The sequence below is a fragment of the Canis lupus genome, chromosome 32 (genome assembly GCF_003254725.2).
Source record: "Canis lupus dingo isolate Sandy chromosome 32, ASM325472v2, whole genome shotgun sequence".
NCBI lineage: Eukaryota > Metazoa > Chordata > Mammalia > Carnivora > Canidae > Canis > Canis lupus.
Window position 1 is genome coordinate 30716110 of NC_064274.1, and position 27200 is coordinate 30743309.

General features: G+C 41.0%; 1 long non-coding RNA gene across 2 annotated transcripts; it reads right to left on the reverse strand.

Moving 5' to 3' along the window:
- Positions 1–15322: 15322 nt before the first annotated feature.
- LOC112671659 (uncharacterized) lies at positions 15323–26358 on the reverse strand. Of its 2 annotated transcripts, XR_003143763.3 has the most exons (4): positions 26232–26356; positions 25980–26116; positions 25604–25744; positions 15323–22111 (listed from the first exon to the last, which is right to left on the reverse strand). It is a non-coding gene; the product is annotated as an uncharacterized LOC112671659 (long non-coding RNA). The 2 variants fall into 2 exon arrangements; XR_007407792.1 differs by lacking the exon at positions 25980–26116 and having other exon boundaries at positions 26232–26358.
- Positions 26359–27200: the final 842 nt, after the last annotated feature.

The window sequence follows — 27200 nt, forward strand, 5'->3', positions numbered from 1 at the left end:
CCCCCGCCCCCGCCCCCGCCGCAGGACCGGCCCCTCCTTCCCCGGCTCGCAGCGCCGCCCCTCCCCGCAGCGAGCCTCCCGCGTGTGGCGCATCCTCCCCCCGGGGCCGGGCGGCCGGGGAAGTGCGCGCGGAGAGGCCCCGGGCTCGAGCGCGAAGCTCCAGGCTCCTCAAAATAAACGGCTCGCTGGGGCGTGGAGAGGAAGGAGGGAAGCTTCGGGAAAGGCGCGGAGGTGACCGCAAGCCCTGCCTCCCCGACCAGGCCTGCGGCGCAGCGGGGCCGAAGGCGCGAGCCCGGCGTCCGGGGCGGGGCTTCTGCGCTTTGGGGCCCAGGACCCCGGGGCGGGGCGGGGCGGGGGCGGGGCGCTGCGGGAGACCAGGGCTGCGCCTTGCCTGGGTCCAGTCACGTCCCCCGGGGAGGTATTGCTAATTGTTCCCTCACTGGGGAAAGAGGAGTGCAGACAAAATGTTTTAAACCTTGGCAAGCCCCTAATTCCCATGAGTTCCTCCTGAAATTACTTCCAGGGAGAGTGAATCATAAACCAATATTACCTTCTTTCATGTAATTAATATAATCATTTAATTTTTTAGAGTTACTCTGCTTGCCTTTCACAGGTGCTTTCAAGTAAATTAATCTAGAGTATATTTTATTATATTTTATTTATTAAAAATTCCCACCTCCTCATAGGAGTGCTGCAAGGATGAATTAATATTTGCTAAGCACCTGGAAGGTGAAAACTACATAAAACTTGATGGAGTTACTGTGATTGATACAGAAAAACAGTAAAAACAGTAACTCGGTAGGATTGGTAATCCGTGCCATCTGCTATCTAAACTGAAAGTACAATGTAGAAAGACTTTGCCTAGCCAGGCAGAGTGGTCCAATGCAGAAATGATTAACCAGATAATTCAAATTCCCCAGAAAATGGAATTCTGCTTTTGAAGAAAAAGTGAGTCTTGATCCATGTCGTTTGTTTTGTTTAATTATTATTGTCACTTTTAATCCGTTGAATCAATGTAGCCACCTGAACAACCTCTTGATTTTAATTTCTCCTTAAAATGAAGTATTTTAAGCAAAGTCTGCATTAACAGATTGGGAATTAAATAATGCTCTTCCTTTCATAAGAGCCCCACTAAGCTACTTTTATTTCACGTGCTATAATAGAAATTGAAATAAAACTCCAGAAAGTTTCAAATATGTGTATATCTGTATCATTAGTTGCACAGCATTTCTGACTAGTAGAGACGAATAAGGTTAATAATGTATAATTTTTCTGAAGTATATGGTAACCAAAGCAAAGACGAGCATTGTGTCTAGAATTACATTTCCAGTTAAACTCATTTCCACCAGGACACACTTTTAATTATTAGGACAATTACTTTAATTCCCCCTCTTTACTTCGCTAATGTCAATAGGGCCATAGCCATCAAAAAAACATGGTACCAAATGTGTTTCAAAAGTAATCTGAAGAATTTGAGAAGTAAATTTTTTTTTAATGTAGGGTTTTTAAATGTGGTGTTCTACAATATCTAGCAAGCAGCTCTAATCAATCATTACAAAACTTCCCTATATTCAAGTACAGAAAACATTAAAATGTAAGATCACAAAAGTAGGCCAGACCACTATCATCAGCCTAATAGTCATCATCATTTATATCATTTATTAAGTTACTCAATGCAGCAGTGCCAGAAAGTGAAGTAATATTGTGAATTCACTAGAGGGAGCAATTCTTTTTAGCCAACTAGTATCACTTAGCTCTATGTATTCAGTGGTCCTAGAGTGGATCTGGATCTTTAAAATAATTTGAGAATAAAAATATGCATAATTCATGAGAGGGATCCCAGTAAAGATGTACTATCCTTTCAAGGGTTATTTGGAGGTTCTCTTAGAATGCCTGAGGAGGGGGACCTCTGAGTGGCTCAGTGGTTGAGCGTTTGCCTTTGACTCAGGGCATGATCCTGGGGTCCTGGGATCAAGTCCCACACTAGGCTCCTTGAGGGGAGCCTGCTTCTCCCTCTTCCTCTGTGTCTGTGCCTCTATTCCTGTGTCTTTCATGAATAAATAAATAAAATCTTTAAAAAAAACTTGAGGGGAAAAAAGAATTTGAAAACAGACTAAGGCCAAGGTAGTAATACTCAAGTTGAACATCTATCAGCATTCCCATTTTGTTTTAATTTTCACGCGTTCATACTTTTAGACAAGAAATTACTGCCTACCAAAATTGGCACAGCATTATCAACCATCATAGTAACAAGAGCTAGTTTAAAAGTATCTGGTATAAATGCAAATAAACTCCAGATTCAATGAAATAAAGATAACTTCTTCTAGTTAGCAACATAAGTGACAGATACTCAGACCAACTCACATTTTTGCTATACATTTTATATTTTGGCTGTTTGTGACTTAACCTCAATTCATTTCGATTTGCATACTATTTGACAAATTTAATACTTGGGATTTTAGCCAGAAAAACATTTTTAAGCAAATTTTAATGTGGAATTAATAAATAGTATTTATACAGTTGTGCCTAATTATATTAAGTTTTGATTGCCTGTTAAATGTTAACGTTTAATGATACAAATTTGGCCATTGGGGATAAAATAAACTTTAGCTGTTATGAAATCAATGTCATATTTTAATAATATCAAAGATGCTAAATTTTTTAAATGAAAATTTTTTGTGTGTGTGAAACATTTCATGCAATGCATATTTAGTGAATTTCTACCTGGTACTGAATACTGTTAAGATCTGGAAATACAAAGATAAATAAGATCCAAGTTAGCTCACAATTTAGTGATCCTTTTAAAATAAAAATTTCCACAATAATTTAATTATCTTCACTTTTTAAAAAAAAACTATATATTTAAGAAACCAAAGTCTTTTACTGAAAGGAGTGGCATGCCTTTTTTTTTTTTAATTTCTGGAAAACCATCACAAAAACTCAAAGTTTTTAAACGAAAAGCTTTAGTCTTCCAATATATAAGGCATGTTTAGAATATAAATCGTCAACTCTGGCAGCTCCAAGTCAAGTATTTACTACTATTTATTTGTATGTGGATGGGCCAGATGTTCTCCGAACTGCATTCCCTGAACTGTTTTCCTTAAAACACTTCTTCAAAAAATGCAACCTGAACATTTGTGCTATTGAATTGATGGTTTTAATCTTTTTTCTACTTAAGAATGAAGAAAAAGGATAGGTGTCCAATGAACCCCTGGTAATGGTCAATGTTTTCTACATTGAATCTCTCTTCTTTCCCATTGCACCATCTAAAATAGTATATATTTCTACAATGTTATAATGTACTGGGTTAACTATAGGCTTTTATGAATGATAATAGTGTATCAAAGTGTCTATAAAATTATATTCTAGGGACGCCTGGGTGGCTCAGTGGTTGTCTACCTTTGGCTCAGGGCATAATCCTGGGGTCCAGGATCAAACCCCACATCAGGCTCTCCTTCTGCCTATGTTTCTGTCTCTGTCTCTGTGTCTCTCATGAATAAATAAATAAAATCTTTACAAAAATTATATTCTAAAATATGAAGATGTATATTTTTGTTGTACTGATAGCATCATTTCAAATATCATGCTATAAGGTATAAATATCAGAGTCACTAAGGAAGATAGGGCTAATGATTACACACATTGAGAATGGATTAATTTTCTTTGAAGTCAAATACTGAAAACTCAGTTTAAGCTATGACGTAAAGAAAGGGAATATTGGGGCAGCCTGGCGGCTCAGCGGTTTAGCGCCGCCTTCGGCCCAGGGCATGAGCTGGAGACCCGGGATCGAGTCCCATGTTGGGCTCCCTGCATGGAGCCTGTTTCTCCCTCTGCCTGTGTCTCCGCCTCTGTGTGTGTGTGTGTCTCTCATGAATAAATAAATAAAATCTTTAAAAAAAAAAAAAAAGGAATATTGAACTTTCATAAATATCGTGTATCCCAATAACAATGAGATATTTTGTTATTGGCATATAATTTATAGAGATAGTTGAGAAAATAAGAATCCATTCATTCTACATTTTAAAATTAATTTTTCTTTTAAAATTATGTGAGGTTAGCCCTCCTAGAAAATAAATACATAGCAATAAAAAATTATGCTCCATATTCCAAGACATTCTGATCATGTTTTACTTAGTTTAGGCTATAATGTCCTTAAAATAAATCTTCAAAAATAGTTTAACAGTGGCTTTAGAATTAAAAAGCCATTAGCCTTTCCAAGAAGGAAACTAAATATATTAATTTTTCAGTATTTTAAATATTTAATATTGACACACATAAATAGCCAATGTTAAAAGTGGATTCCCCTATCATTTTCAGAAATATACTTTCTTATAAATTTTCCAAATTCTAAACTCAGACCAATTCAGTTTTTCAAGAAACTGAATTTAATCGCAATATGTGTTGAAAATGAGTGTTCTCTCTTCTCCTCAATAGTAACTAAAATCACCTCATTTTACCAATGCAAGGAAAACAAATTTATTACTATTTGGAAAGCCTTGGCCCTTCACTTTTTGTGTATCTTCAGCTTGTAAATGTTAATCCCAGAGGATCCCAGGGACTGGTGTAGGCTTATAGACTACGGACATATTCTGTAAGAAGTGAAAAGAGCAGCCATTCCCCCTCAGTTGTAAAGCAAAGAACTGAAGAACTTTGAACTACAATCTAAAAATCTTGGCATGCTAACTAACATTTTGAAAGGCAAGTATCCATATATGAATGTTGATGTATTTATGAATACTTTGCCTTATATATTTTTCTCCTTAATCTAACTGGTAATATAAAATAAAAATAATGATGATGGAAAAATAACTTAGGAGGCTTAGCCTGGAGGAGCAGTGATAAGAAAAGACCTTGAACATAAAAATTTTTCTAAGACAGCAACTTACAAATGGGCTTTTACATTCTTGGGGAAGAGCTCAGAACACTGAGCCTGTGTAACATCAAAAAAAAAATGTTTACTTCAGACTTAAGTTTGGCATTTTAATATGCATTATTCTAGAAGAAATATGATTCATGTCTTAATAAATTTGAGAAATGAAACTGTCCTTTAAAAATATTTCAAAATTATCAGGATAGTCATCTTCAAAGCCCAAAAGATAAATCAATGTCTGCATAACATTCTTATATGTTGTACATAAATATTAATCCCGATTTATAGACGGTAAAACTGAAAAAGCATTCTCTAATAACTTCAGAGCCAATTGGTAATGTGGTATGGTTTTGTTTTTCACATTTATGTTTTAAAAATTATTACATTATACACAATTATCTAATAAGTAAAGTATTACAGACATATTGTTGTTTTTATCATTATATTGTTGTAGTAATGATTCCTAAGTTATTTTTAAGGATAAGGATATAAACTCATCTTTCTTCCATGTAATTTATGGTTATCATTCAAGAAAAAATAATATAGCTCTTAGGAGACCCCAAAATTGTGAATTTAGAATTAAGACTTATGTATCCTCCATTCTTTCCACAACTCTGTCATCAGCAATTATAGGATTTTGATTAGCTGATTAAAAGCTTAACCCTTACATGCGTGGCATGTAACGGACCCTCTAGATGAACCTCCAACAATATGTAATGACATGACTCCCAGTGGAGAAAATGATTTATGCTTACCTTCTTTGTATTTTGTGATATGTAAGTTGACTTTAAATCTTAGAAAATCTACGACGTTCTGCTTTAAAATGAGGCCAAAGCTGAGTCTGAATCTTAGCTTCAGAAAATATGTTTATCCCAGAAAAGTCTTTTTTTTTAAATCTTCACATAAAATAAGGAGAACATGGGCAGCCCTGGTGGCTTAGCAGTTTCACCCTACCTTCAGCCCAGGGTGTGATCCTGGAGACCCGGGATCGAGTCCCTCATCAGGCTCCCAGCATGGAGCCTGCTTCTCTCTCTCTCTCTCTCTCTCTGTATCTCTAATAAATAAATTTTTAAAAATATTTTTAAAAAATAAGGAGAACAAGAGGTTTCTTCCTCTGTAGTTGTCTTTCTGCTTTGTTTCTAGATAGCCATGTAATTGGGAAAACACTAATGATATTCCATGGATCTGCAACATGTCCACTGTGTTATCTATGATGAAACTTCTGTAAGACTTTAGAGGTTTGTATAAGGGAATTCCTAAAAATCTGCTATTTATTTCAGGTAACTGAACAAATATATTTTAGATCATATGGGAAAGCAGCCTTAGAGACATTTTTCAGTTTATCCAACATCTTAGTCCAGGATTTTTCTGTACTGCATTTTTTTTATAGGTGATAATCTAGCCTGTGTTTCAACTCTTCCAATGATGAAACCATTATTATTTTTTTTAGAGAATTGGAAGCATCAAAAAATGCTTTAATACGCTATTTAAAATCTGCCATTCTATAACTTTTAGCTTTTTGTTCTTTTTCTCCCCTTTGAAGGAACAGAGTATATGCAGTATATACATATTACATGTTTCCTATGTTACTGCTTTAAATTATGTACAGGTGCTATGTCACCTCTAAGTCTACTCAGGGTATCACCAGTTGTTCTCATACCCTCTTTATGTTATATTGTATTGTTTTCATTATCCTGATTGGCCTTTAGTATTCTCAGTGACTTTGCCAATGTCTTTCAAAGTATGTGACTCAGATTATATATAGTTTCTTAAATGATGTAAGTCTAGAAATGGACTATTATCATAGTTGATATGGAAACTGTATGTAATTGATGCAGTTGAAAGACACATAACATTTTTAAGCAGTCATTTCATATTACTGTCTCATGATAAGATTGTAGTTCACTGTATTGGTTATCTCTTGCTGCATAAAAATTACCTCAAACTTTAGCAGCTGAATGGGGCTTCTGGCTGGCTTAGTCAGTGGAGCATGTGACTCTTGATCTCAGGGTTGCAAATCTGAGCCCTACATTGGGTGTAGAGATTCCTTAAAAATAAAATCTTAAAAGGGGCACTTGGGAGGCTCAGCCAGTTGAGTGTCCAACTTTTGATTTCAGCTCAGGTCATGATCTCAGGGTCATGAGTTTGAGCCCTGTGTTAGGCTCTGCACTCAGCACAGAGTCTACTTAAGATTTTCTCCCTCTCCTGCCCACCCCCACCATATCCTCATGTTCTCTCTTAAAAAAAAAAAACTTAAAATATTAGAAATAAATAAATATAATCATAAAATAATCTTAGTGGCCAAAGATAATAGCAAATATTTATTATCTTACACAATTTTGTGGCTCAGGAATTTGAGAACACCTTAGCTGGGTAGTTGATTCAATGCCTCTCATGAGATAACAGTTAAAATCTCAGCTAGAGGGATCCCTGGGTGGTTCAGCGGTTTTGCACCTGCCTTTGGCCCAGGACATGATCCTGGAGTCCCGGAATCAAGTCCCACATCCGGCTCCCTGCGTGGGGCCTGCTTCTCCCTCCCTCTGCCTGTGTCTCTGTGCCTCTCTGTGTGTGTGTGTGTGTGTGTGTGTGTGTGTGTCTATCATGAATAAATAAAATCTTTAAACAAAAATCTCAGCTAGGGCTACAGTCCTCTGAAAATCTGGCTGAAACTGAAGGATCTACTTCTAAGATGCCTCACTTAGATGGCAGTGAAGTTCATTATAGCTCAGTTACTTACCATGTGGACCAGTCCTTAGGGCTGCTTAAAGGTCCTCATGACAACAGAAGATATCTGACTTCTCCCAGAGTGAATGATCCAAGAGAGAGCAAAGCAGAAGTTACAAAATCTTTTATGTCCTAGTATTGAAAGCTACATATTGTCATTTTCATAATATACTATTGGTTACACAGGTTATCCCTATCCAGTATGGGAGGGACTACACAGAAGCATGAATATCAGGAAGCAAGGATTATTTGGGTCCATGTCCCAAACTAACACTAGAATCTTTCTTCTATTCCCCAATGACTAAACTAAACTCTCTCCCACAGATAAATTAAACTCTCACCTTCTCAAGGCCACAAAAGTCTCATCCCATTACAGCATTCATTATCTCATAGTCTAGAATTGTGTCATTTTAACCAGGCCCAGATGTGGATGAAGCTCTCTGGGTGTGGCTTTTTGCGCCTAGGTCTTTGAAAACAGTTCCTTGATCTGAAGACCTGTGAACTGAAGAAATAAGATATCTGCCTCCCACCCTCCAATGACACAACTCAACATACAATAGTGGGGAAAGAATAGGATGACTACTATAGATGTCCCTGTTCAAAAAGGGGGAAACAAGGACTACAGGAATCACTGGTCCATAGAGATTCTGTAGTCCAGCTAGGCAAATATTAGTCCTTTAACTAGAACTTCCTCTTGCTTCCTAGAAGATTTTCCATGACTCTTGGGTAGACCTTTGGGCTTTTGCTTCTGCTTTCTTTTTTTTTTTAAGATTTTATTTATTTATTTGAGAGAGAGTATAGACAGAGAGAGAGACAGAGAGCGCGAGCAGGGTGGGGAAGGGCAGAGGGAGAGGCTCTGAGCAGGGAGTCCGATGTCAGGCTTGATCCCAGGACCCCAGAACATGACCTGAGCCAAAGGCAGATGCTTAAATGACTGAGCCACCCATGTGCTCCATTGGTTTTGCCTTCCAAATCAGTTTTTCTATGAAAGGTAGCCTAGGTTTGTAGCTGTGTAGTTTTCTGAGTCTGGCTCCTGTCTATAGAAGTTTTCAGGTCCAAAGTCTTCTTTTCCTTTTATTCTACTTCTGTTTCTTTCAGTCCAAGATGCTGCTGTTTCTAACAATTAAATATTAAAAAAAAAATTGTGAGTCTCTTGGGAATATTCCTGGGTAATCTTCCATTATCCAAAGCCACATCTACAGATACGTTGGAGATAAGCACTCCTCTACTCAAGGTTTCTGCTGAGATTACTGAGGGACAGTACCCTTAACCCAGAAGCCCTCGTGTCTGACTGGATATCTCTCTTGAGTTATAACTTTAGATCTTCCTAAGATCTTAGCAAGGGTTTTTACTGCTCGACCCTCAGATTCATTTTTATACCATTATTACTTGGCAGAGGCTGGATTTGATCTTTGTTCAGAAATCATTTCTTTGTTTTAGTATTGTTTCCCATCTTGAGAAGCTGGCAATTTCTAAGACTAACAAATCTTGGCTTTTTTTGGTTTGACAGCCCTTCCTTTAGCTTTTCTCCCTTACCCCTCATATTTGATTATAAACAGCAAGAAGAAATCAAGCAGCAACTTCAAAACTGTAACCGAAAATCCCTTAGCTAAGTCACCCACTGTGTTAGATATATTTTCTAGTTCCAACGTCACTTCAGGTGACAGTGTTGCTCAACTTTCTGCCACTCTATTAAAACCATTCTCTTTAAAATGAATGGGAAATATCAGAGAGGGAGACAGAACATGAGAGACTCCTAACTCTAGGAAACGAATTAGGGGTGGTGGAAGGGGAGGTGGGCAGGGGGTGGGGGTGACTGGGTGACGAACAACCATTCTCCTTTTCTAGCCTTGGAAGCCATACATCATCATTTCCGCAATTTCCTATTAGCTACATAGGTTCATTATATTCATTATGGGAGGGAACTGCAAGAAGATATAGAACCCTGGAATCATTAGGTTCGTGAAGGCTGGCTACTACATCAACTAAAATCTTGTATAATTGAATTTTTAGGAATTCCTGTTAAGCCATTCCTGGTATTATTATTGGTATTATAATTCCTGTTAAGTCATCCCCTTTGGTATTTATTGATTTTTTTTAATCTAAAAATTACCCATTTTTATCATGAAATTGCAATTGTAGTTTCAATTCAGCATTTCAGCCTTTTCAGATTTTTTTGAATTTTTAAAAAGATTTGTTTATTATTTTAGAAAGAGAAAGAGAGAGAGCAAGGGGAGGGACAAGGAGAGAGAATCTCAGCATACTCTACTGTGGAGTGTGAAGCCTGACTTGGTTTGGGCTTAATCTCACAACTCTGAGATCATGAAATGAGCCGAAACCAAGAATCAGACATTTAACCAACTGAACCACCCAGGCGCCTGATCTTTTTGAATTTTAATTCTGTCAGATAAACAACACTCCACAGCTTTGAATTATTGATAAGTGTGATAGGTTATGGAATTTTTTAAAAAATGACTTTACTGATTAAAATGTTGCTAAACATTTGTGTTTCTAGACCTAGACTATTTAGTTGAAAAAATAAGTACATTCTAGAAATGATGCATTAAATTTATTTTCTATCAAAAAAAATTTATTTTCTGTCATATATAAATACAGATCTACTTTTCCTATTCATATAAAAACGTAGTATGCTAAACAGTAGCCAGCTCCAACTTCATTAGGAATTCTAATATATTTTGAAAGATTAACTAATTAGACAAAGTCCTCAAGAAATGAGTATTGAAGACTACCATGTTTTAAATTCTCTAGTGTGAAAACTTGAAACATAACTTATTTGCTAGAGCTGTACATAAAATATTAGCCTTTGGCAAAATTATGAGGTAGGATAAATTCATCATCCTTTGCTCTCTCCTTAAGAATAGAAACAATGTTTTTGTCATTACTTTTTCCCATTGTACTTAGCAAAATATGCTTGTAGATCCTTAATAAATATTTTTAGTAAATTATTGACAGGCCATGAATTCCCCTCTCCCAAGTTTCTTGGTACCCACTTCCTCTTGCCTGTATCAGTTACCTTACCGAAGTCTTCCAAGACTTCCAAGAAGTGTTCCAAGATGGGAATCTTTCTCAATCTCCCTCTATTCAATCAGAAGTTGACTATTTTTAATAAAGACGAGGTTGGACAGTCTAACAACATTTAGGGACCTTTTGTTGTCGATGCTTTAATCCATGTTAGAGCATCTAATGATGTGGATTTTCTGATACAGTTGACAAATAAGTGAAAAGTTTTGGGCAAGCTTTTGGCTGCCTTACAGCCATAATAGGCTGCCATCAATTTGCCTTCTCAGTAAGATTAGTCTTGGTTGAACAGGTCAGTTGGTGAATTCTCAACCAGGAAAATCTGGTCTTCCTAATATTGGGATTCGAAAACTATATTTCTCACTATATATAACTTACCATGATTCTTTTTCTTGTTCACCTAACTTAGGAAACTAGTCTTTAAATGAAAGGCATTTCCCTATTTCTGCTAATGGGCTCATCATTCAATCAATCACATAAACTCAAAAACTAAGTTTGTTGAATTTGTCCTTTCCCTAAACCCTTTCATCCAATGTAGTCTTTCGGCTCTCTTTCTCAACTCTACCTTTTCCTTTATCTCTACCATACCTTTTAGTTTACTTCTCTTTACAGTTTAGCTATACATCCTTGCCTCATTAACTTACTAAAGCGTAGCATCTATTTATTCATTATTCTGCTCAAAAACCTCATTCCCATCTACTCAGTGCCTACACAGTTAATTTCATACTTTCTAGACTAGTTTTCAATATCTGCCACATTCTAGCCGCAATTTAGCTTTCCATCCTTATTTTCCACTACTTTGACCCACTGGATTATTCTGTCTGCCAAACTCATCCTACATCTACCATTAAGTCTTTATAGCACTTTTCCCTCTGCCTGAAATGTTCTCCCTCCACTTCCATTAAAACCTTGCCCATCTTTCAGGACCAAAATCAAAAGGAATCTCAGACATGATGCTTTAAAGAATCCTCTCAGCCAGAAGCATTTTCATTCTTTTCTGAAAGTCCAGGGTACTTTGTAGCACTCTTAAGATACTTAGTGAATTCTGACTAAGGTTTCAGTTCTATGCTTACATGATTTACCTCCTTCTTCTTCTTCTTCTTCTTCTTCTTCTTCTTCTTCTTCTTCTTCTTCTTCTTCTTTTTTTTTTTTTGAGGGAGAAGCAGGCTCCCTGCAGGGAGCCCAATGCAGACCTCGATCCCAGGTCCTCAGTATCATGCCCTAAGCCAAAGGCAGATGTTCAACCACTGAGCCACCCAGGTGTCCCTGATTTATCTCTTCTTATATATTTTAAGCTTCCTGAGAACATTCCATGTATAGTAGTTAGCACATCCTCTTTACTCAGAAGTGGTTGATTCTAAGTTGGAACCACCATGGAATGAGTTGGGTTAAGTATTCTACATTGGTTTGGGGTGGTGAACAGGAACATAGTATAGTGTGATCAAGAGAAAAACTTTTGAAGGTCAAACAATCCCAGATTTAAATTTGGTTTTGCCAGTTTCTAGTTATATGAGTTGCGGCAAATTAATCTCTTGGCATTTCAGTTTCTTCATCTGAAAAATGGCAATGAATGCCTATTTCATAGATTTGTTGTCATCATTAATGAGCTGTTGGATATAAAACACTTATCTTAATAAATAATTGTTACCTTCTTAGCCTCTGTTTTTCCTGGCACAGTGTTTGATAACCTTTTACTAAGCAAATGAATTATTCAGAAAATAAAAACATTTTATGAATTATAATTTAAATATGCATGTATATTTAATAATTAAGAAAAAACATTAGAAGGGTATAGAAGACAGGATAAAAAAGGGAAGAGCAAAGTCAAGAATCAAGATACTACTTTTTTTTTAAGTGAGCAAGAAGAAATTTAATTTATGAAACAGACTTATAGTCTTAACTCTACATAATATGCTGGGAATTCCTTACAATTTTCTAATGGGAAAAACCTAATTACCTATTTTTAATTATTACAGTTCACATCTTAAATTACATATAAAAATGTTTAATACTGCAGCTTATGGGAGGCCCAGCCAGGCTCCAGATTCTCAGCCACTGGGGAATTTCTATGCCAGACCACCCACTATGAAAGTGAAGAGTTGGTACTTTTGCCAGTGTGGAAATTTCTTCAGAAGAGAGCTCTAAACTATTGTAACCATTTCCCCCAAGAAGACAAGAGGGAAAAACACATGAGAAATTACTGGACAAACACTAATTTCCCATGTTTCAAAGTAATAATCAAAAGTGGAATTAATACCTTTAGCACCACAACTCTCCTGAACTTAAGTCTGTTTATATGGATTTGGGCTGACTTGTTTTAGTCCGTTTCTTTAGAGGACACAAACTTATATGAATAAAGCTAGAATTTCAAGGCAAGTCATACTATTTAGTTATAGTTGATTTGGATTTTTGCTCATTTTTTTTATCATCTTTCTCAAAATGTCTTTAGAAACAAGTCATTCAAATAGTAGAACTGTAACAGCATTTGTACCAGAAATCTTGTTTTAAGTTTCTTGGTATAACCTTTCATTATAAAAGCAAAAGAAACATCTAAATGGTGATTAAACCTGAAGAAGACATAGAAAGATGCACAGGGTGAAAGGATGGGGTAATTGAGTGATGGGTATTAAGGAAGGTATTTGATGTAATGAGCACTGGGTGTTACATGCAATTGATGAATCACTAAATTCTACCCCTGAAACTAATAACACACTGTATTTTAACTAAATTAAATAGAAATAGAAAATTTAAAAAAAAAAAAGGAGCACAAAGTGAGAGTCTTTGTTCATAACTTTTCCATTTTGGAAAAACTAATATTTGACACCTTTTATCTTAAAGGTATTATCTCATCTATAATTAGGAACAGTCTGAAAATCTACTTTCTTGGACTAATGCAGAGAAGATGTTTGTAAAAGTGCCTGAAATATAATAGACCTTCGATAAATATTATTGTGTTGGCAAAAAAGCTTAACAGGTGTGTATATATGTTTGTGTACACAACTCTCCTTCACCCCCTCAATACTTCCCCAGTAGTGTTAGCAGAAGGCACTACAAAATGAGATTTTTCTTCTTACACCAATGCCTTTGAGGATCCCAAAAGACAATCTCAAATCATAATTTCAAAAGGACTTTTTTCCTGCTTCTCAGGGCAGAAGACTATTTGTTGGAGTGGAAAAAAGGAAGCTCTATTGAAAGCAAGAACTCTTATGGTTGTAAGTAACAGAAATCCAATTTTAACTACCTTGAGCAAAACAGAAATAAATCCTGATATGTGTAGCAAAATCTCAGGAAGGGCATGGACCTCAAGGGTCACAGAAACAGGGACATGTCTCTCCCCATCCAATCCTAACCTGTGCTTCTCTCTGTGTCAGCTTTCTGTCTTACTATAGACACTGCAAACTTCTGCCCTGGAGAATTTCGCTTTAGAAATCTCTTCATGAAAAGGACAACTTCTGGGACACCTGGGTGGTTTAGTGGTTGAGCAACTGCCTTTGGCTCAGGTCATGATCCTGGGGTCCTAGGATTAAGTCCTGCATCAAGCTCCCTGCAGGGAGCCTGCTTCTCCCACTGCCTATGTCTCTGTCTCTCTCTCTGTATCTCTCATGAATAAATAAATAAAATCTTTAAAAAAGAAAAGGACGACTTCTCTCTAAATCCCATTTGAAAATTCCCAGAGAGGAACTGAAGGGTCGGCCTAGGTTGTATACCACCTTTTATGAACAAAAAGACCTGTTTTATAATTGGCAGCCTCCACTAAAACAATATAGTTTAATGAGGCGCCTGGGTGGCTCAGTCAGTTAAGTGTCTGTGTTTGGCTCAGATCATGATCTCAGGATCCTGGAATGGAGCCCCATATCTGGCTTCTTGCTCAGCAGGGAGCTTGCTTTTCTCTCTGCTTCTCACCCCGCTCATGTGCTCTCTCTCTCCAGTAAATGAACGAAGTCTTAAAAAACAAAACAAAAAAACAATATAGTTTAAGAGAAGAGCATTTCCTCCAAAAAGAAGACACTTTTGTTTCAAAAAGGAGAGTGATGCTGGGCAGATGAAAGAAATATTCTTAAAATTATACTTCTAAAAATTCAGAATTTTATTTATTATATATGAAATAAAATATCTTTTCAGTTGCTTATTTTCTATAAATTTATTTTTCTGTCTCCTACTGTTTATATTAAATTTCTTCTATCTCAAATGTTTATTTTATTTTATTTTTTTATGATAGTCACACAGAGAGAGAGAGAGAGAGGCAGAGACACAGGCACCATGCACCGGGAGCAGGCTCCATGCACCGGGAGCCCGACGTGGGATTCGATCCCGGGTCTCCAGGATCGCGCCCTGGGCCAAAGGCAGGCGCTAAACCGCTGCGCCACCCAGGGATCCCCTCAAATGTTTTTCTTAAACAGCACCATTAAATCCTATCCTTTCCCTCCTTCAAATCTGTGCTTAAGATTCACTTCCTCGGACTTCTGGTAAAATTTGACTAATTGAATAGATTTCTCTCTATTTTCTCCCAAATGCTATTAAAATGGTGGGGGTGAGGGAGAGAAAGAGTGGAGGAGAGAACCCTTAAGTGCAAAGAAGACGCAAGACTGTAACAGATGAAAAGTGACAAAAAGTTTTGGAAGACAGGAGTACATACATAGCAAATTAGTTACCTATTGCAATGTAACAGATTACTCAAAACTTAGCATCTTAAAACAATAAATATTTATTATCTCATCCAGTTTTGAGGGTGAGGAATCTGGGAGCAGCTTAGGTGTCGGGTCAAATTGTTGGCCAGGACTGCAGTCATTCAGAGAACTGGAGAATTCACTTTCAATCTCGCACACATGGCTGTTGGCAGGAGGCTTCAGTTTCTCACTATAAAGAAATATTTTATGCTTGTGAAATACTAACTACAATAAGAGAAAGTGTAATAATATAGTAGAGAAGCTAGTTGATGCCACCTAAATCAAGTAAGCAATGTAACATCGTGAAATATTAAGTGTACATTATGTGGCTTAGAACACAGCATCATCATTTCTATGATATTCCTGAATATTATAAAAGATACATAATTGGAATCTAACCACATAAAAATATCACACACATACCTCCCAGATTGAAAAACACTCTACAAAATAACTTACCTATAATCTTCAAAAGTGTTAAGTTCATGGAACTGTGTCCCGTGTCTTGATATGGCTATGGGAGCACACAGGAGGGACACCCTGACCTAATCAATGCCAAGATGTCAGAGAAGCCTTTTCCAGTGTAGGGATATCTAAGCTGACACCTAGAGTTAGTATCGAAAGGGACAATGGAGGGTGAGGAGAGGCAAGAAAGGAGGAAGCAGGTCATAGTGTACAAGACCAAGGAAAAATCATTTGATCATATACCAACTGATGTGTGTGTGTGTGTGTGTGTATGTATGTGTGTGTGTGAATTCTTTCTTTAATATTAGCAAGAGGTTCCTCCTTTTCCTATCATATGTAAAATATCACGTTTCAGGGATGTCTGGCTGGCTCAGTTGGAAGTGCATGCAACTCTTGAGCATGGAGCATGAGTTTGAGCCTCACATTGGTGGTAGAGATTACTTTTTTAAAAGTAAAATAAAACGTCACATTTCAAATTAGCTTAAGAGGTTATGCCTATTACGTTAGTCTAGGAAATGTACCTTGAGACACATGTGAAAGAGTAGAACAAATCTGCCCTTGATTGTCTCGGTTACTAGAATTATCATTTTTTTCAAACGCCAATCATCTCAAAGAATAACTAGGGAACATATTTTCATAGCACTTTTAATATATTTCCTTTATATGTCTTTTATGAATGGCATTTTCTAATGTCAACAAAAGTGGTAGAGAACACTAAATTCTTTCACAGTGGCCATTCGTTGAGTGGTTGAGAGAACCGCTTGTCAGATTGTTTCTGATTTGAGTCTTATTCTAAACCTGAGTCTGCCACCCATTGACCAGGTAGTCATTGACCAGGTAGTCTGAAGCAAGTCACCATTGAGTATCAGTCTTCTCATCTGTCAAATAAAAAAGGTATCTATTTTATAGGATTGTTGTGAGAACTGATTGAAATAATACGTGAACAGCATTTAGCACAGTGCTTGGCTCAAAGAAATATTCAATAAGTCACATCTTTTGCATCACTCAATAGTTATGTTTAGGAAAGATTATGCATAAAATCAGGTCAAATATAATGGCAAAAATATATTTAGAGTGCTGTGAAAATAATATTGGCCCATTGTTTCTTAAGTATGTAGATAATTTTTTAATTGATGATTACAGTGCCTGAACCAATCAAAGATAATTTATCTACTCTGTCACATCTTGCAATTTCCCAGTCATCCTCCTCCTTGATTCTTTGAATCCTCAGCCTAATCTAGAGTGGCTTCTAAAAAAACGGCAAGGCCAGGACTAGAGAGAGCTTCTTCAGTAGAGATGGGATTTTGAAAACCGTATAGGCACTGCAAAATTTACCTCATTGTAACTTTCTACCATTCCAGCTCCTACATACATAAACTTACTCATATATGTATTTGTTTGTTTGTTTATTCAGCATAATAAGGTAAAACATTTTTTTTCTGGTATATAACAAGACTTATTAAATGTTTCATACTTGTTTAATCAAAAGTAATGTCAATCTTCCCATTGTTCTGGTGAAATATGTTTATTGTTTATGATAGCAGCTGGAAAGTGGGAGTGGATAGGGTAAGTGATCTAAGGAATATTTCGCTACCGATAAATTAATAAAAAATATCAGTGGTTTATGGGGCAACAATTAACAGAAATAAAAATGTTTGTTTGGTCTATGACTTTAAAGTCTGATTGTTTTAAAAATACTCTTGTTAAAAAAATACTCTTGTTTTTCTGGGGTTGACTAACATTTTCAACTTTTCAAGTTCCTTATTGCTAACCACAAAAATGAAAAAAACAACTTTGTCCATCATATATTGTGATGCACTATATTTTACTGTTTATTATTAACAGTTAAATTGTTAAGAGTGTAAAATAATGGTGAAGACTGGAGATCATAATCTCTTAACTAGTAGAATGATCCTAAGTTCCGATATTATAAGCTGGACACTACTGTCACCTATGTGCCCCCCTCCTCCAGCCTCCACATATACATTTCTTTTTTGTCTCCCTCACCACACACATTTTCCAAGCTACTTATTAAGAAATATTACCATGTGTCCGGTACCTTATGAACTCTGATCATCACCCTAAAAATATGATATGATTCATTATCCTAAAAGTGCTCTAATAGAATAAAAAAATGATAGTAGAGATGATTAAAAAAAGATTAAGATGAAATTTCTACTATGGAATTCTTTTACATATCTGATTTGTTGAGAGAAAATTAGAAATGAAAGAGAATTTATCTGAGATTTAATTCATGCTAATTCAATAGATTTTAATATCTTTGGACTTGGATTTTAGTGAACAAAGGTTTTACTTATGCCATTTGATCAATAGGCACTTATTGAACACCTACTATTTAGCAAATATGGTTCCAGGCTCTAAAAGCTTAAAAGAAAATGACCCTAGAGTGCCTTGGTGGCTCAGTTGATTAAGTGCTATTCTGCTCAGGTCATAATCCCAGGGTCCTGGGATGGAGCCCACATTAGGCTCCCCGTGCTCAGTGGGGAGCCTGCTTCTACCTCTCCCGCTCTCCCTGCCCCCCTAACTCCCCTGCTTGTGCATGAGCGTGCTTGTGCTCTCTCTGTCAAATAAGTAAATAAAATCTGAAAAAAAAAAAAAGAAAATGACCCCCAAATCTTAACTCATAGTAATACATCCCATATGGTAATTGACAAAGTAGTAATATAGACAAGAAATAGTTTTCTGGTATGGGAACAACTGAGTGCCCAGAAATGAAATTTAAAAAGTAAAAAGGGAGAGAATTGTGAGAGTAAAATTATCTCTAAAAGAGATGTTGAAAGAAGTCAGAAAGGAAAAGGAATCAAAGAAGGGTGGAAATGGGGCAACTCCTCGGTGGAGGAAGACGTCTTTCTAAATTCTAATCTGAAAATGCAAGATGACAATGAAGGTGTTTTCCAACCATGAAAGGAACAAAAATCACCATTAAGGTACAGCTGAGCCAATAACAATAGGATATAGCACAAGAAAAATAAGTACCTTTGTTTGGAGAGATGCAGAAAGGAACTCATGTTAGCATATAAACTCTGCATAGGACTGTATCCTGTGTTCCTTTAGAACACATAATTTTGACAATGTGTACAATTGGTAGTTTCAGGCAAAGAGGAGCTTCCAAGCTGAGAACAGTAAGGTGAACTGAGATTTTTACCACATTGGGGGGCATAATGCCAAGGGTAACTCTGCCTGGGATGAAAGGAGTGTGTTCACTGACCCTTCTGGGATATCCTGCTTGCAATGGGCCCTTGTTAAAAGAATGTTCACAGTCTCTGTTGCTATGAAAAGACATATTCCGACGTTGCCTGCTTTACTTATCAGCCCTGACACCTTTATCATTCATACACGCACTCCATATTTATGAATACAAATGGTTTACAAGTAGACTGGATAAAACAACTTTTCATATCTGAAAGAGTAAACACTACAATGTGAAGCCTTAATTCAGAAGAGGGGACAAGTAGAGGATAATCCAGGGGCAGCCAGAATTATGGAGAGAGCCTACTAAGGTGTAGAAGGGTGAAATGAAAGGAGGACATGGGGATAGCAGGAAACAAAGGGAAGGTAAAGAAAAGGGATGTGAAGAGAGAGACATGACTGTCTCCCATCCATGAAGTTGTCTTGGTAGCTCTTCCTAGCCCTCTGTTCTCTGACAAGGCATTGCATGGGAATAGAGAGTCCAGTAGAGACTTGGGGTTGCCAGCTGCTCCAGCCATGTGGCCTCATCTTCTTTCCACCTCCACGGTGGCACCTCACCCAGATTCCTTTCTTGTCAAACTTGTTTCCAATCACCCAAGCTCTCTAGTCTATGACCTCTTGGTCAAACTGTCTGTTACCCAGGACACAAATAGATTGAGAGTGTCAGATAACACAGTAATTTGGTGGGGGAGAAGACCGTTTGAGCGAGCACTGCAATACCCTTTATCTTACCCCTTTCCCTAGCTACCTGCACCTTTAAAAGTAAATGCCCTTTCCCTACCTATGTTTCTCTGGTGTCTCTAAGTCACTGCAGGGCAACTGAGTGTGACTCATATCTTTTAATTTATTTGATGTGTTCATTCCCTCTGGGGAGCTAACTGGTAGAACATTTGAGTCAATTCTATTTTTCTTGGGGACGTCGGGTAACATGAAGTTGGGTGATGACAAACGTGGGTTGTGTTGCTTTATGAGAATCACATGAATATTGTATGCTCTGAAGTTAGAGCATTGAAACTACTGCAAGTGATGAATATCCTGTAACCACATCTTACACTCAAAGTTATTTCTCCTGGAACTGATTAATAGTCAACTAATACAAATACATGGTATTCACCACACACTTGATGCCTGCTGAGGCTCTGAAACCTTGTTCCCTGAACGTCTGTCCCTGTTGCCATCCTCTACCTCCTGCCAGAAATTCTCTCAATCGCTGTACAGGCTGTAAACACACCAGAGAAGTGGTTTTTAAAGAAGCTAAGACATGACATATGCCACCACAGCCACTTTCTCACACCCCTAAGAACAAAGGTTTGAGTGAATGTTCTCAGTAAAAATTATGCTGCTTCAATAAACAAATCAGAGATATAGTTCAAGGTGGAGGTGGGGAACGGGGGTGTTATCTGTTTAAGAAATCTTTGCTAAGAGGATATTATGGGCTAGGCACTGTGTTTTGAGTAAAGCAGATATTTTGGGTAGAAATAAACCAATCTTCTTAAGAAATACGACAATTATTCTGCAGGTTGGTTGGCAACTCCTGAAAGCTTTATAGAACATTACATCTTTCTCTGGCTGGCACCTACTTTATCCCTTTTCTTGAATGGAGTAGGGGAGGGAAAGGAAGAGGTTAGACAAGAGGGAGTGAGAGATTCAGAAACCGAATCACTTTTCTATTCAGGGATCTGCTGAGCACCACGATTTGCTAATGTTTTCAGGTGAGGGCATAAGAACTCAGGAGGTGCACTATCTTGAATTCTTTCCCAGTTGTTACCTTTTCATAAGTTCTGTATATTTGACTGGCCAGTGTGGTCTAGTCAGTACTTATGTTTGAAGAAACAAGTCAGAGTGGGAAACAGGCTGGGCCCAGGCGAGGGGAGTGGAGGTGCGATCTGAGCCTCGGATTTCGGCCGGATCTCTGGCCGGGGCGTGCCCAGCGGCTCAGCCCGGAGGCCAGGCACCCCCAACCCCCGCCCCTGGCACCGCCCACCTTGCGCCTCCCCTCAGGCTCCCGCCCGGCTTGCAGGGCTCCGGCTCCACTCTGCACACCCAGCCCTGCCTCCCAGGGTCCATCCGGAGCGCCAGGGCTCGCGGCCGATCCCCGGAGTCCACGGATCAGCTTGGGTTCTCGAGCATGTGGGCAGCCTCTCCTCCAACAACTTCAGCTACTCTAACTTTGTTAAGATACAAAAGGCTGTTCCAGACCTCTGTGTGTACCTCGAGTGAGAAAGGAAAGGAAATGCACTTGCGTTAGAAAGCCTAAACATCAGGCTCCTCGAGGAGAACGTCTGGGTCGAAATCCTCCATCTCCCCCGCCTCCACCCAACTTCAGCCGCCAGCGGCCGAAAGGTCCCTAGGAAGTGGATGCCAGAAGGGTCTGTGCATTGGGCCGGGGACATTGCCGGGGCAGCTCTAGGCGCAGAGCTCGCTATAGGTCCTCTCTCCCAGGATCGGATAGATGATTCATTTTTATATGTAACGTTTTACCCCACTCTATAGCTCCGGCTGGTTAATGTTCAACCCCAGGGCTTCGAGAGGCAGCTCTAGGGCGGCAGGCAGGGATGACCCATTCAAGGTATATGGCCGCTCGGGAATGAAGGCGCGGAAGCCCGAGAGAGGGTGAGGACGGATGTGGCGGGGGTGGGTGCGGGCACTGGGCGCTCCTCCGGCCTGGGCCTCCCCAGGCCACCTCTGAGACCGCGGAGAAGCCAGCGGGTCCGCGGCCCGGGCCCGGCAGGCGACCCTGAGGCGCAGCCAAGAGGCAGTGCTCGGGCCGGAGCCGCGACCGCCCACGACGCCGCAGCCGCGCGGCCGGGGAGCGGCGCGTGCGGGGGCGACGGGAGCGCGGGGGCGGGCGCTGCGCCCCGGAACGACCCCGGGGCGGGTCTGTGCTGCCCCAGCGCCGCGGCTTCGACGCTAGCGAGGAGCAGCGGGGTGGGGATGCCAGAGGGAGGTGGGCGCGTGGCGGCAGCTGAGGATCAGATTCCGGGTTGGTTGTCCCAAGGGACGTGCAGACAACAGTGCGGGGACACGAAGGGGTCCCCTTTCGGAGGTGCGTAGGTTGCCGTCTGAGCCACCACTTCTCCGGGAGCCTCTGAAAATATCCTCAGGGTAACGCGAGGCTGCACCATCTTCTCCTTTGCTGCCGGGCCAAAAAAAAAAAAAAAAAAAAAAGAACATTAAGATAAAGCAGCTGTTCCGGTCAGTAGAAGGCGGTAGGCACGGCGGTGGCCCAGCTACAGTGTCAGGCGTTTCAGTGAGGCCCAAGGCGAACCTGCGCCGGGGGCAAGTTCAGGTGGAGCAGCGGCACCTCGGCTCCTTCCAGGAGCTGGACTCCCGCGGAATCGATGGGTCCAGAAGGTCCTGGCCAGAAGTCCAGACTGTCAGGCCCCGGAGCTGCGCAGCTGACCCGGCGGGGGTGGAGGGGGCTGCTGCACGGGAAAAGGAGGTTCCGGGCTGGGGAGGAGAGCTTCGTGCCCTGAGCAAGCAGCCTAGAATTCGCAGGCGGGATTTTTTTTTTTTTTTTTTTTTTTCTGTCAAAGAAACAAACAAGACCCTGCCTCATCAGATAAGAGTGGCTCCTACGATTTCACGGATTTTTAAGCGAGGGCTGGAGGCGCTGAGATTAGTAGAATACTGTGAATGAACATTGCCCGAGGCCCCCAGAAGAAGGGTTTTATTTTACTTTCTTTTGCTTGATATTATATTATTTTCTAACAAAGCGACCTGTCGTCTGTCGCCTTGGGCTCTGGCAGGTAAAGCTCCTTCCTGGGCACCGGGGTTGGCCCGCAGGGTCTCTACTTCTGTCCCCATCAGCGTCCCCCAACCCATGCCCGCACACTGCCGCGTGAAATCAGACACACTCGTTAGCCAAACGCAAGTAGCCGCGTTAAGTGACGCTGGAGAAGGCCCCGCTAGTCCGTTCCGTAGGACAGAGATAGAGACCATGGAGCTTCAACTGGGTGCAGCAATCCCACCCAGATACTCAGAGCAGCAGAGTTGAGGGGGCTGCTAACACAAGCAGAATGGGGAAAGAGCCCAAGAACTGGGTTGCCGCTAGTTCGGGAACCAAGTCACATTCGGTATGCTGCCCCGCTTGCCTTCTCAGGAGCAGCTGAGACTGTTCTAGGTCTCATCTCGCCAGAGCTACAAAGATAAGGGTTCCTGCCCAGGACTGCGTGCCAGGGGGTCCAGCGCTGCTGCAAACTGTTGTCAAAGACAGAAAAGCTTTGCTACTTCTGGACGGAGGACGCATTGGTAGAAGAGTGTCCTGGGGCTCTAAGGGCTAACTCTGCTAACTAAGCCTTAGCCCTGGTATATGAGGTCCCAGCATAAGAGGACCATTTTCTAAGTTGATAGAACATGTAAAAAAAAAAAAAAAAAAAGAAAGAAAAAGAAAAAAAAAAGAAAAAAGGAAAAGAAAGAAAAAGAAAAAGAAAAAAAGAACAGAAAACTTTGGAGTGGGTAAAGAAAACAGAAGAGGGAGAAGATGAGGGGCAGGGAGGAAGACAGGGCAAGGATGGGGGGAGCATCTTAAACTAGGTCTGGAAAGATCCATCAAAGTCAGAGGGTGCAGACACACACCCTGCTCAGCCAGGACCCAATGATTCTCCACTTCTTTTAGCCCTTCAGAGAGAAGGAAAAAAAAAAAAAAAAAAGCAATCCCTCACACAACCCTCCAAAAATAAACACCTTTACCGTACATTTATTAAATATTTTTAAAGGTTTTAGAAAGGAATTTATATAGTTTTTTGTCTTTTTTTTTACTGAGTTATTTAAGCTTCAACTATCTCCTGTTTTCCACAGTTGCCACTGAACTATTAATACACTGTTACAACAGAAGTAGCAATGATTTTTTTCTAAAGGCAATTAAGTAGAATTAAATACATCTTCAATGGCATATTTTATGTTTTCCAAGCCTTCTCTAATCTTCAAACAAAATCTATAACATTACATTTACATAAGATGCATAAGATGCATAAAATACTCAGCAAGAAGTGAATGAAAGTTATACATCTCAAACACAACAAATGCTGAATTCTATCTTTTCAGATAGAATGTCAACAATGAGAAGGCCCCCCCCCCTTCGTGGGGGGCAGGGAAGGGAGGGTTGGGAAGCAGGGTGATAAATAAACTTTTAAGATTAGAGTAAAAATCTTCCTGGTGTCATCTGCTAAAATCTGAAAGAGAAAATTAGTTATGTCTCTAAAATCAGATTTCTACGGAACCATATTCTTATTTTTAAAGACTCTCTTCTTCAATTATCACTTTCTCAAATTCAGTTAAAATGGAATTGTCAGATTAGGGACGCTGGGCCAGGAAGGGTAGTTTTTAAAAAAATTCCTTCTGAAAATCTGCTATAAGAAACTTCTCGTGTTTACTTCTCCTACCTCAATCAGCTGCGTATCTTGCTTCCCCATGTGCTTAAATTAACTGCTGCTTGCCGGGAGTGGGGGTGGGTGGGGGTGTTAATAAATCAATCAATACGGACTCTATATTCAGAAAGGCATCAGATCTGATTACACCCTCTTTTCTTTTTTTCCTCTTTCCTTCTTTTCTTTTTTTTTTTTTTTTGTTCTGTTTTTGTTTTTGGTCCCTCTCTCTAAAATAAAAAAAAAAAAAAAATGTAGCTCGGCGAGTCAGGGACTCCCAGAGTAGCCGGCGTCGACGGACAGCAGCGGGCGGGAGGCGGGGAGCCCCGGCGACGGCGGCGAAGGCGCCCGTGGATTAGGATGTGGATTGCAGGACGGACCTTTGTTTGGTCACATTCGCGACGCGGGTGGAGGGAGCTGGGGGGGGGGGGGGGGCGGGTGGTATCTTTCGACAACGCGCCGCCAGGTCTCTCTAGACTCGCCTTAAAAGGGTCCGCTGCTCCTCACAGGGTTAATTTGTGGGGCTTTCGAGGAATACTGGGACTTTTAAGATGCCCTTCATTTTTCTCCCATTCTTTCTGTTGTTGTTACGCTCCTAGAGGCACTCCCGGGGTTCAGCACCTCCCGGGACCCGAGGGTGGGCGGTGGAAGAAAGAGCAGGGCCGGGAGGCCAAGGGGAGGATCTGCCTCCTAATCAAACCGCCCACGCGGCTCAGGTTGCCTAACAGAGTTTTTAAAATTAAATTTCTAACCAACTTAGGGGCAGTAAAAACTCAAGATTCAGGAACTGGGAGGCAATGGAGACAAACGTGGGCCACAGGCACCTTTTCCCAGGTCCCCCCCCCCCCCCCCCATCTGAATTCGCTGTTAGGGGAATGAGGAGTTGGAGGCCTCGGGCATTTGGAAAGTGTAAAAAGCCCAGGACGGGCGGGAGGGTGGGTTCGAGTAACAGGTGAGGGGCGGCCGCTGGGGGAGGGAGCGGAAAGCCGGGCGAGGGCAGGGCGAACTGCGGTGTGGGGCCTCTGCGCTCGGCGCCGGGTCCGCAGCCTCCCGGGGCGCAGAGCAGGGCGGCGGGGGGCTGGGGCCTGCGAGCCCGGGCTCCTGGGGGCCCGACCTCCCGCTCGCCATCTTTATCCCCAGCGGAGGAGGCTGCCGTTCATGCTATAGATTACCTTAAAGGTTCCTTTAAGCACTTTAATACACAACTAGCTCAGAAATCATTAAGAGACCTGGAGAAGGAGGAAAAATACCCTCACACTCACCGGTAATAAGTGTTGACATGCAGCAAAAATCGATTGAGTGGAACCGAGGTGGTGGCAGGAGCGATGCTGGAGGGGGGCCCGCGTGGGAGCGGGAGGGGCGAGAGGAACGACTCCGCCGGCTCGGGAGCTAGGCTGGTCTCACTTGAAGGGAAAAAGAGGTGCGGGAAAGGGTCAGCGGGCCAGCGGGGATGGGTGTGAGGAGCAAGGCGGGGGGGGGGGCGGGGGTGGTTGGGGGGTGAAGAGGGAAATTCTTCCTTCTGGAAGTCCAGGGAGAGGAGCTGAGGTGGGAGACAGGGCTTCGGAGCAGTCCTGAGTCTCCGCCCCCCAGCGCGCACCACTCAAGTTGGGGATGGGGATGAGACAACCCTTCCCAAACCTCGACTTCCATTTTTGTTTTGTTTTGTTTTGTTTTCTGCAGATTGATCGATTTCCTCGAAATCGAGTCCTATTTCAGCCCGCGAACTAGGCCGAGGTCCGCCTTCAGCATCCAGCTCTCCCAAGACGCTCTGGGACCTGCAGGAGACGCAGATCCTCCCAGCAGGTCTCGTTAGCCTCGCCAGCCCCGATCCCCAAATCCCCTCTCCCCGTCCCCTCCCTCCCTGCCCCCCGCCTCCCCTCCCCCCCATACCAGGCGGAGCTCCGGGCGGCCCGGCCCGCTGGGCTGCGCGGCTCCAGAAGCCAAAGTCCGCCCGTGGGGACCGTTTTCCTCTCCACTGCTCTCAAGTGAACAACAAGGACGGAGGTGACCCTCGGCCAAAGGGCTTTTATCTGCCCCCCACTGCCGCGTGATCCCTCCGTAGGTTAGAGGCAGAGCTTAAAAAAGAAAGAAAAAAAAAGTTAATGTGCATTGCGCACTGATCTCACATCGGGGACGTTATCTGCGATCTCTTTAAGTGGCAGCAGCAGTCCCATGCAGAACAAAGACTCCGCGTCTGAGCCTCAAAAGCTCCTAGGTAAAGTTTCAGCCAGATAAAAGTAACCTAAGCGCAAAAACACAGGTTTTCTCGGCTCCAGAAAACTGCTGGCTACTTTTCGCTCCTTATTCCCCAGGGTTGTGTTTGTCCTCGCCCACTGGGGGGAGGAGGTGACCAGAATTGCAAAGGACCTCAGGATTTACCCTTCACCCCCCTCTCCCCCAGAGCCTCAGTAATGAATTCCTTCGGACTAAGTCGTATTTGCTACGATTTGTTACGAAATCAAATTTCACATTAAAAAAAAAAAAAGCTGAAAACCACCAACAAAGGAAGAGCGGGTGCTTAAAGTTCCTTTAAACACTCACACCGATCTCTTTCCCCGTTTAGATGTCAGAGGATGGGAGGGAGGGCCAGGGCTGTAATTCATCTTGATTTGCTTCATTGTCCCGCAGTTTGCAAACCATAATCCTGTATAATTTCAGGAACAAGCAGGTTTAGAATTAATGGGTCAATATTATTTAAAACAAAACACGGGGAGCATGACCTTTGCCTCAACTACATATTGCTCGACAAGACTCAGGAAACTCCACTCTAACCTCTCAACCCCTGGGCTCTTTGGGAAACTAAAAGGGCTGTAGTTATTAGAAATGGCCTTTGTTTCTTTTAATGTCTCGAAAGGATTT